The sequence below is a fragment of the Anopheles funestus genome, unplaced genomic scaffold, assembly GCF_943734845.2.
Source record: "Anopheles funestus unplaced genomic scaffold, idAnoFuneDA-416_04 scaffold_53_ctg1, whole genome shotgun sequence".
NCBI classification, from domain to species: domain Eukaryota; kingdom Metazoa; phylum Arthropoda; class Insecta; order Diptera; family Culicidae; genus Anopheles; species Anopheles funestus.
Genome location: NW_026045343.1, coordinates 49,239 through 61,334, shown reverse-complemented (window position 1 = coordinate 61,334; position 12,096 = coordinate 49,239). Strand labels below are relative to the sequence as shown.

The 12,096-nt window shown below is 46.5% G+C and overlaps 1 long non-coding RNA gene across 1 annotated transcript in view; it reads right to left on the bottom strand.

Moving 5' to 3' along the window:
• LOC125774429 (uncharacterized) overlaps window positions 1–11,800 on the bottom strand; it is a 76,309-nt gene extending 64,509 nt beyond the window's left edge. The window contains exon 1 of the long non-coding RNA XR_007420878.1: window positions 10,135–11,800. This is a non-coding gene — a long non-coding RNA (uncharacterized LOC125774429). The remainder of the gene's footprint in view (window positions 1–10,134) is intronic.
• Window positions 11,801–12,096: the final 296 nt, after the last annotated feature.

Below are 12,096 nucleotides of genomic sequence, written 5' to 3'. Positions count from 1 at the left end.
TAGCCAAGACACCTTAGCCAAGACACCTTAGCCAGGACACTTTAGCCGAGACACATTAGCCAAGACACCTTAGCCAAGACACTTTAGCCAAGACACATTAGCCAAGACACCTTAGCCAAGACACCTTAGCCAAGACACATTAGCCAAGACACATTAGCCAAGACACCTTAGCCAAGACACCTTAGCCGAGACACATTAGCCAAGACACCTTAGCCGAGACACATTAGCCAAGACACCTTAGCCGAGACACATTAGCCAAGACACCTTAGCCAAGACACCTTAGCCAAGACACCTTAGCCAAGACACCTTAGCCGAGACACATTAGCCAAGACACCTTAGCCAAGACACCTTAGCCAAGACACATTAGCCAAGACACATTAGCCAAGACACCTTAGCCAAGACACCTTAGCCGAGACACATTAGCCAACACACCTTAGCCAAGACACATTAGCCAAGACACCTTAGCCAAGACACCTTAGCCAAGACACCTTAGCCAAGACACCTTAGCCAAGACACTTTAGCCAAGACACCTTAGCCAAGACACCTTAGCCGAGACACATTAGCCAAGACACCTTAGCCAAGACACCTTAGCCAAGACACCTTAGCCAAGACACATAAGCCAAGACACCTTAGCCAAGACACATTAGCCAAGACACCTTAGCCGAGACACATTAGCCAAGACACTTTAGCCAAGACACCTTAGCCGATACACATTAGCCAAGACACCTTAGCCAAGACACCTTAGCCGAGACACATTAGCCAAGACACCTTAGCCAAGACACCTTAGCCAAGACACCTTAGCCGAGACACATTAGCCAAGACACATTAGCCAAGACACCTTAGCCAAGACACCTTAGCCAAGACACCTTAGCCAAGACACCTAAGCCAAGACACCTTAGCCAAGACACCTTAGCCAAGACACCTTAGCCAAGACACCTTAGCCAAGACACTTTAGCCAAGACACATTAGCCAAGACACCTTAGCCAAGACACCTTAGCCAAGACACCTTAGCCAAGACACCTTTGGCAAGACACCTTAGCCAAGACACATTAGCCAAGACACCTTAGCCAAAACACATTAGCCAAGACACCTTAGCTAAGACACCTTAGCCAAGACACATTAGCAAAGACACCTTAGCCAAGACACATTAGCCAAGACACCTTAGCCAAGACACCTTAGCCAAGACACTTTAGCCAAGACACATTAGCCGAGACACATCAGCCAAGACACTTTAGCGAAGACACCTTAGCAGAGACACATTAGCCAAGACACCTTAGGAAAGACACATTAGCCAAGACACCTTAGCCAAGACACTTTAGCCAAGACACATTAGCCAAGACACATAAGCCGAGACACATTAGCCAAGACACATTAACCAAGACACCTTAGCCAAGACACATCAGCCAAGACACCTTAGCCAAGACACATTAGCCAAGACACCTTAGCCAAGACACATTAGCCAAGACACATTAGCCGAGACACCTTAGCCAAGACACCTTAGCCAAGACACCTTAGCCAAGACACCTTAGCCAAGACACCTTAGCCAAGACACCTTAGCCAAGACACTTTAGCCGAGACACATTAGCCAAGACACATTAGCCAAGACACCTAAGCCAAGACACCTTAGCCAAGACACATTAGCCGAGACACATTAGCCAAGACACATTAGCCAAAACACCTTAGCCAAGACACCTTAGCCGAGACGCATTAGCCAAGACACCTTAGCCAAGACACTTTAGCCAAAACACATTAGCCAAGACACCTTAGCCAAGACACCTTAGCCAAGACACCTTAGCCAAGACACATTAGCCAAGACACCTTAGCTAAGACACATTAGCCAAGACACCTTAGCCGAGACACATTAGCCAAGACACCTTAGCCAAGACACCTTAGCCGAGACACATAAGCCAAGACACCTTAGCCAAGACACCTTAGCCGAGACACATTAGCCAAGACACCTTAGCCAAGACACATTAGCCAAGACACCTTAGCCAAGACACATTAGCCGAGACACATTAGCCAAGACACCTTAGCCAAGACACATTAGCCAAGACACCTTAGCCAAGACACATTAGCCAAGACACCTTAGCCAAGACACCTTAGCCAAGACACATTAGCCAAGACACATAAGCCAAGACACCTTAGCCGAGACACATTAGCCAAGACACCTTAGCCAAGACACATTAGCCAAGACACCTTAGCCAAGACACCTTAGCCAAGACACCTTAGCCAAGACACCTTAGCCAAGACACATTAGCCAAGACACTTCAGCCGAGACACATTAGCCAAGACACCTTAGCCGAGACACATTAGCCGAGACACCTTAGCCAAGACACATTAGCCAAGACACCTTAGCCGAGACACATTAGCCAAGACACTTTAGCCAAGACACCTTAGCCGAGACACATTAGCCAAGACACCTTAGCCAAGACACCTTAGCCAAGACACCTTAGCCAAGACACCTTAGCCAAGACACTTTAGCCGAGACACATTAGCCAAGACACCTTAGCCAAGACACTTTAGCCAAGACACCTTAGCCAAGACAATTTAGCCATGACACCTTAGCCAAGACACCTTAGCCAAGACACCTTAGCCAAGACACCTTAGCCAAGACACATTAGCCGAGACACATTAGCCAAGACACATTAGCCAAGACACATTAGCCAAGACACATTAGCCAAGACACCTTAGCCAAGACACCTTAGCCAAGACACATTAGCCAAGACACCTTAGCCAAGACACATTAGCCAAGACACCTTAGCCAAGACACCTTAGCCAAGACACCTTAGCCAAGACACATTAGCCAAGACACATTAGCCAAGACACCTTAGCCAAGACACCTTAGCCAAGACACCTTAGCCAAGACACCTTAGCCAAGACACCTTAGCCAAGACACATTAGCCAAGACACCTTAGCCAAGACACCTTAGCCAAGACACCTTAGCCGAGACACATTAGCCAAGACACATTAGCCAAGACACCTTAGCCAAGACACCTTAGCCAAGACACCTTAGCCAAGACACCTTAGCCAAGACACATTAGCCAAGACACCTTAGCCAAGACAACTTAGCCAAGACACATTAGCCAAGACACATTAGCCAAGACACATTAGCCAAGACACATTAGCCAAGACACCTTAGCCAAGACACCTTAGCCAAGAGACCTTAGCCAAGACACATTAGCCAAGACACATTAGCCAAGACACATTAGCCAAGACACCTTAGCCAAGACACCTTAGGCAAGACACATTAGCCAAGACACCTTAGCCAAGACACCTTAGCCAAGACACCTTAGCCAAGACACATTAGCCAAGACACCTTAGCCAAGACACATTAGCCAAGACACCTAAGCCAAGACACATTAGCCAAGACACATTAGCCAAGAGACCTTAGCCAAGACACCTTAGCCAAGACACCTTAGCCAAGACACCTTAGCCAAGACACCTTAGCCAAGACACCTTAGCCAAGACACCTTAGCCAAGACACCTTAGCCAAGACACATTAGCCAAGACACATTAGCCAAGACACATTAGCCAAGACACCTTAGCCAAGACAACTTAGCCAAGACACATTAGCCAAGACACATTAGCCAAGACACCTTAGCCAAGACAACTTAGCCAAGACACATTAGGCAAGACACATTAGCCAAGACACATTAGCCAAGACACCTTAGCCGAGACACATTAGCCAAGACACATTAGCCAAGACACATTAGCCAAGACACCTTAGCCAAGACACCTTAGCCAAGACACCTTAGCCAAGACACCTTAGCCAAGACACATTAGCCAAGACACATTAGCCAAGACACCTTAGCCAAGACACATTAGCCAAGACACCTTAGCCAAGACACAGTAGCCAAGACACCTTAGCCAAGACACATTAGCCAAGACACATTAGCCAAGACACATTAGCCAAGACACCTTAGCCAAGACACATTAGCCAAGACACCTTAGCCAAGACACATTAGCCAAGACACATTAGCCAAGAGACCTTAGCCAAGACACATTAGCCAAGACACGTTAGCCAAGACACATAAGCCAAGACACCTTAGCCAAGACACATTAGCCAAGACACCTTAGCCAAGACACATTAGCCAAGACACCTTAGCCAAGACACATTAGCCAAGACACATTAGCCAAGACACCTTAGCCAAGACACCTTAGCCAAGACACCTTAGCCAAGACACCTTAGCCAAGACACATTAGCCAAGACACCTTAGCCAAGACAACTTAGCCAAGACACATTAGCCAAGACACATTAGCCAAGACACATTAGCCAAGACACATTAGCCAAGACACATTAGCCAAGACACCTTAGCCAAGACACCTTAGCCAAGACAACTTAGCCAAGACACCTTAGGCAAGACACATTAGCCAAGACACCTTAGCCAAGACACATTAGCCAAGACACCTTAGCCAAGACACCTTAGCCAAGACACCTTAGCCAAGACACATTAGCCAAGACAAATTAGACAAGACACATTAGCCAAGACACCTTAGCCAAGACAACTTAGCCAAAACACATTAGCCAAGACACATTAGCCAAGACACCTTAGCCAAGACACCTTAGCCAAGACACCTTAGCCAAGACACCTTAGCCAAGACACATTAGCCAAGACACCTTAGCCAAGACAACTTAGCCAAGACACATTAGCCAAGACACATTAGCCAAGACACATTAGCCAAGACACATTAGCCAAGACACCTTAGCCAAGACACCTTAGCCAAGACACCTTAGGCAAGACACATTAGCCAAGACACCTTAGCCAAGACACATTAGCCAAGACACCTTAGCCAAGACACCTTAGCCAAGACAAATTAGCCAAGACAAATTAGCCAAGACACATTAGCCAAGACACCTTAGCCAAGACAACTTAGCCAAGACACATTAGCCAAGACACATTAGCCAAGACACCTTAGCCAAGACAACTTAGCCAAGACACCTTAGGCAAGACACATTAGCCAAGACACATTAGCCAAGACACATTAGGCAAGACACCTTAGCCAAGACACATTAGCCAAGACACATTAGCCAAGACACATTAGCCAAGACACCTTAGCCAAGACACCTTAGCCAAGACACCTTAGCCAAGACAACTTAGCCAAGACACCTTAGGCAAGACACATTAGCCAAGACACCTTAGCCAAGACACCTTAGCCAAGACACATTAGCCAAGACACCTTAGCCAAGACACATTAGCCAAGACACATTAGCCAAGACACCTTAGCCAAGACACCTTAGCCAAGACACCTTAGCCAAGACAACTTAGCCAAGACACCTTAGCCAAGACACATTAGCCAAGACAACTTAGCCAAGACACATTAGCCAAGACACATTAGCCAAGACACCTTAGCCAAGACAACTTAGCCAAGACACCTTAGGCAAGACACATTAGCCAAGACACATTAGGCAAGACACCTTAGCCAAGACACATTAGCCAAGACAACTTAGCCAAGACACCTTAGCCAAGACACATTAGCCAAGACAACTTAGCCAAGACACATTAGCCAAGACACATTAGCCAAGACACCTTAGACAAGACAACTTAGCCAAGACACCTTAGGCAAGACACATTAGCCAAGACACCTTAGCCAAGACACCTTAGCCAAGACACATTAGCCAAGACACCTTAGCCAAGACACCTTAGCCAAGACACCTTAGCCAAGACAACTTAGCCAAGACACCTTAGGCAAGACACATTAGCCAAGACACCTTAGCCAAGACACCTTAGCCAAGACACCTTAGCCAAGACACCTTAGCCAAGACACATTAGCCAAGACACCTTAGCCAAGACACATTAGCCAAGACACCTTAGCCAAGACACATTAGCCAAGACACATTAGCCAAGAGACCTTAGCCAAGACACATTAGCCAAGACACCTTAGCCAAGACACCTTAGCCAAGGCACCTTAGCCAAGACACCTTAGCCAAGACACATTAGCCAAGACACATTAGCCAAGACACATTAGCCAAGACACCTTAGCCAAGACAACTTAGCCAAGACACCTTAGCCAAGACACCTTAGCCAAGACACCTTAGCCAAGACACATTAGCCAAGACACATTAGCCAAGACACATTAGCCAAGACACCTTAGCCAAGACAACTTAGCCAAGACACATTAGCCAAGACACATTAGCCAAGACACCTTAGCCAAGACAACTTAGCCAAGACACCTTAGCCAAAACACATTAGCCAAGACACCTTAGCCAAGACACCTTAGCCAAGACACATTAGCCGAGACACCTTAGCCAAGACACCTTAGCCAAGACACCTTCGCCGAGACACATTAGCTTAGACACCTTAGCCAAGACACATTAGCCAAGACAACTTAGCCAAGACACCTTAGGCAAGACACATTAGCCAAGACACCTTAGCCAAGACACCTTAGCCAAGACACCTTAGCCAAGACACCTTAGCCAAGACACATTAGCCAAGACACCTTAGCCAAGACACATTAGCCAAGACACCTTAGCCAAGACACATTAGCCAAGACACATTAGCCAAGAGACCTTAGCCAAGACACCTTAGCCAAGACACCTTAGCCAAGACACCTTAGCCAAGACACATTAGCCAAGACACCTTAGCCAAGACACCTTAGCCAAGGCACCTTAGCCAAGACACCTTAGCCAAGACACATTAGCCAAGACACCTTAGCCAAGACACATTAGCCAAGACACCTTAGCCAAGAAAACTTAGCCAAGACACATTAGCCAAGACACATTAGCCAAGACACCTTAGCCAAGACACATTAGCCAAGACACATTAGCCAAGACACCTTAGCCAAGACACCTTAGAAAAGACACCTTAGCCAAGACACCTTAGCCAAGACACCTTAGCCAAGACACATTAGCCAAGACACCTTAGCCAAGACACATTAGCCAAGACACCTTAGCCAAGACACATTAGCCAAGATACATTAGCCAAGACACATTAGCCAAGACACATTAGCCAAGACACATTAGCCAAGACACCTTAGCCAAGACACATTAGCCAAGACACCTTAGCCAAGACACATTAGCCAAGACACATTAGCCAAGAGACCTTAGCCAAGACACATTAGCCAAGACACCTTAGCCAAGACACATTAGCCAAGACACATTAGCCAAGACACCTTAGCCAAGACACCTTAGAAAAGACACCTTAGCCAAGACACCTTAGCCAAGACTCCTTAGCCAAGACACATTAGCCAAGACACATTAGCCAAGACACCTTAGCCAAGACACATTAGCCAAGACACCTTAGCCAAGACACATTAGCCAAGACACATTAGCCAAGACACCTTAGCCAAGACACATTAGCCAAGACACATTAGCCAAGACACATTAGCCAAGACACCTTAGCCAAGACACATTAGCCAAGACACATTAGCCAAGAGACCTTAGCCAAGACACCTTAGCCAAGACACCTTAGCCAAGACACCTTAGCCAAGACACATTAGCCAAGACACATTAGCCAAGACACCTTAGCCAAGACACATTAGCCAAGACACCTTAGCCAAGACACATTAGCCAAGACACATTAGCCAAGAGACCTTAGCCAAGACACATTAGCCAAGACACCTTAGCCAAGACACATTAGCCAAGACACATTAGCCAAGACACATTAGCCAAGACACCTTAGCCAAGACACATTAGCCAAGACACCTTAGCCAAGACACATTAGCCAAGACACATTAGCCAAGAGACCTTAGCCAAGACACCTTAGCCAAGACACCTTAGCCAAGACACCTTAGCCAAGACACCTTAGCCAAGACACATTAGCCAAGACACCTTAGCCAAGACACATTAGCCAAGACACATTAGCCAAGACACATTAGCCAAGACACCTTAGCCAAGACACCTTAGCCAAGACACATTAGCCAAGACACATTAGCCAAGACACCTTAGCCAAGACACATTAGCCAAGACACATTAGCCAAGAGACCTTAGCCAAGACACATTAGCCAAGACACCTTAGCCAAGACACATTAGCCAAGACACATTAGCCAAGACACATTAGCCAAGACACCTTAGCCAAGACACATTAGCCAAGACACCTTAGCCAAGACACATTAGCCAAGACACATTAGCCAAGAGACCTTAGCCAAGACACCTTAGCCAAGACACCTTAGCCAAGACACCTTAGCCAAGACACCTTAGCCAAGACACATTAGCCAAGACACCTTAGCCAAGACACATTAGCCAAGACACATTAGCCAAGACACATTAGCCAAGACACCTTAGCCAAGACACCTTAGCCAAGACACATTAGCCAAGACACATTAGCCAAGACACCTTAGCCAAGACACATTAGCCAAGACACCTTAGCCAAGACACATTAGTCGAGACACATTAGCCAAGACACATTAGCCAAGACACCTTAGCCAAGACACATTAGCCAAGACACCTTAGCCAAGACACCTTAGCCAAGACACCTTAGCCAAGACACATTAGCCAAGACACATTAGCCAAGACACCTTAGCCAAGACACCTTAGCCAAGACACATTAGCCAAGACACATTAGCCAAGACACATTAGCCAAGACACATTAGCCAAGACACCTTAGCCAAGACACATTAGCCAAGACACATTAGCCAAGACACATTAGCCAAGACACCTTAGCCAAGACACCTTAGCCAAGACACATTAGCCAAGACACATTAGCCAAGACACCTTAGCCAAGACACATTAGCCAAGACACCTTAGCCAAGACACATTAGCCAAGACACATTAGCCAAGACACATTAGCCAAGACACCTTAGCCAAGACAACTAAGCCAAGACACCTTAGCCAAGACACCTTAGCCAAGACACATTAGCCTAGACACCTTAGCCAAGACAACTTAGCCAAGACACATTAGCCAAGACACATTAGCCAAGACACATTAGCCAAGACACATTAGCCAAGACACCTTAGCCAAGACACCTTAGCCAAGACACCTTAGCCAAGACAACTTAGCCAAGACACCTTAGGCAAGACACATTAGCCAAGACACCTTAGCCAAGACACATTAGCCAAGACACCTTAGCCAAGACACCTTAGCCAAGACACCTTAGCCAAGACACATTAGCCAAGACACCTTAGCCAAGACACATTAGCCAAGACACATTAGCCAAGACACATTAGAAAAGACACCTTAGCCAAGACACATTAGCCAAGACACATTAGTTGAGACACATTAGCCAAGACACCTTAGCCAAGACACATTAGCCAAGACACCTTAGCCAAGACACCTTAGCCAAGACACATTAGCCAAGACACCTTAGCCAAGACACCTTAGCCAAGACACCTTAGCCAAGACACCTTAGCCAAGACACATTAGCCAAGACACATTAGCCAAGACACATTAGCCAAGACACATTAGCCAAGACACCTTAGCCAAGACACATTAGCCAAGACACCTTAGTCAAGACACCTTAGCCAAGACACATTAGCCAAGACACCTTAGCCAAGACACATTAGCCAAGACACATTAGCCAAGACACATTAGCCAAGACACCTTAGCCAAGACACATTAGCCAAGACACATTAGCCAAGAGACCTTAGCCAAGACACATTAGCCAAGACACCTTAGCCAAGACACCTTAGCCAAGACACCTTAGCCAAGACACCTTAGCCAAGACACATTAGCCAAGACACCTTAGCCAAGACACATTAGCCAAGACACCTTAGCCAAGACACATTAGCCAAGACACCTTAGCCAAGACACATTAGCCAAGACACATTAGCCAAGACACCTTAGCCAAGACACCTTAGGCAAGACACATTAGCCAAGACACCTTAGCCAAGACACCTTAGCCAAGACACCTTAGCCAAGACACATTAGCCAAGACACATTAGCCAAGACACCTTAGCCAAGACACATTAGCCAAGACACCTTAGCCAAGACACATTAGCCAAGACACATTAGCCAAGACACCTTAGCCAAGACACCTTAGCCAAGACACCTTAGCCAAGACACATTAGCCAAGACACATTAGCCAAGACACCTTAGCCAAGACACCTTAGCCGAGACACATTAGCCGAGACACATTAGCCAAAACACCTTAGCCAAGACACCTTAGCCAATACACCTTAGCCAAGACACCTTAGCCAAAACACATTAGCCAAGACACCTTAGCCAAGACACATTAGCCAAGACACATTAGCCAAGACACATTAGCCAAGACACCTTAGGCAAGACACATTAGCCAAGACACCTTAGCCAAGACACATTAGCCAAGACACATTAGCCAAGACACCTTAGCCAAGACACATTAGCCAAGACACATTAGCCAAGACACATTAGCCAAGACACATTAGCCAAGACACCTTAGCCAAGACACCTTAGCCAAGACACATTAGCCAAGACACATTAGCCAAGACACCTTAGCCAAGACACATTAGCCAAGACACATTAGCCAAGACACCTTAGCCAAGACACCTTAGCCAAGACACCTTAGTCAAGACACCTTAGCCAAGACACCTTAGCCAAGACACATTAGCCAAGACACCTTAGCCAAGACACCTTAGCCAAGACACATTAGCCAAGACACATTAGCCAAGACACCTTAGCCAAGACACATTAGCCAAGACACATTAGCCAAGACACCTTAGCCAAAACACATTAGCCAAGACACCTTAGCCAAGACACATTAGCCAAGACACCTTAGCCAAGACACCTTAGCCAAGACACATTAGCCAAGACACATTAGCCAAGACACATTAGCCAAGACACCTTAGCCAAGACACATTAGCCAAGACACATTAGCCAAGACACATTAGCCAAGACACCTTAGCCAAGACACATTAGCCAAGACACATTAGCCAAGACACCTTAGCCAAGACACCTTAGCCAAGACACCTTAGTCAAGACACCTTAGCCAAGACACCTTAGCCAAGACACATTAGCCAAGACACCTTAGCCAAGACACCTTAGCCAAGACACATTAGCCAAGACACCTTAGCCGAGACACATTAGCCGAGACACATTAGCCAAAACACCTTAGCCAAGACACCTTAGCCAATACACCTTAGCCAAGACACCTTAGCCAAAACACATTAGCCAAGACACCTTAGCCAAGACACATTAGCCAAGACACATTAGCCAAGACACATTAGCCAAGACACCTTAGCCAAGACACCTTAGCCAAAACACATTAGCCAAGACACCTTAGCCAAGACACATTAGCCAAGACACCTTAGCCAAGACACCTTAGCCAAGACACATTAGCCAAGACACATTAGCCAAGACACATTAGCCAAGACACCTTAGCCAAGACACATTAGCCAAGACACATTAGCCAAGACACATTAGCCAAGACACCTTAGCCAAGACACATTAGCCAAGACACATTAGCCAAGACACCTTAGCCAAGACACCTTAGCCAAGACACCTTAGTCAAGACACCTTAGCCAAGACACCTTAGCCAAGACACATTAGCCAAGACACCTTAGCCAAGACACCTTAGCCAAGACACATTAGCCAAGACACCTTAGCCAAAACACATTAGCCAAGACACCTTAGCCAAGACACATTAGCCAAGACACCTTAGCCAAGACACCTTAGGCAAGACACATTAGCCAAGACACATTAGCCAAGACACATTAGCCAAGACACCTTAGCCAAGACACCTTAGCCAAGACACCTTAGCCAAGACACATTAGCCAAGACACATTAGTCGAGACACATTAGCCAAGACACATTAGCCAAGAGACCTTAGCCAAGACACCTTAGCCAAGACACCTTAGCCAAGACACCTTAGCCAAGACACCTTAGCCAAGACACAATAGCCAAGACACATTAGCCAAGACACATTAGCCAAGACACATTAGCCAAGACACCTTAGCCAAGACAATTAAGCCAAGACACATTCGCCAAGACACATTATCCAAGACACCTTAGCCAAGACAACTTAGCCAAGACACCTTAGGCAAGACACATTAGCCAAGACACATTAGCCAAGACACCTTAGCCAAGACACATTAGCCAAGACACATTAGCCAAGACACCTTAGCCAAGACACCTTAGCCAAGACACCTTAGCCAAGACACCTTAGCCAAGACACCTTAGCCAAGACACCTTAGCCAAGACACATTAGCCAAGACACCTTAGCCAAGACACATTAGCCAAGACACCT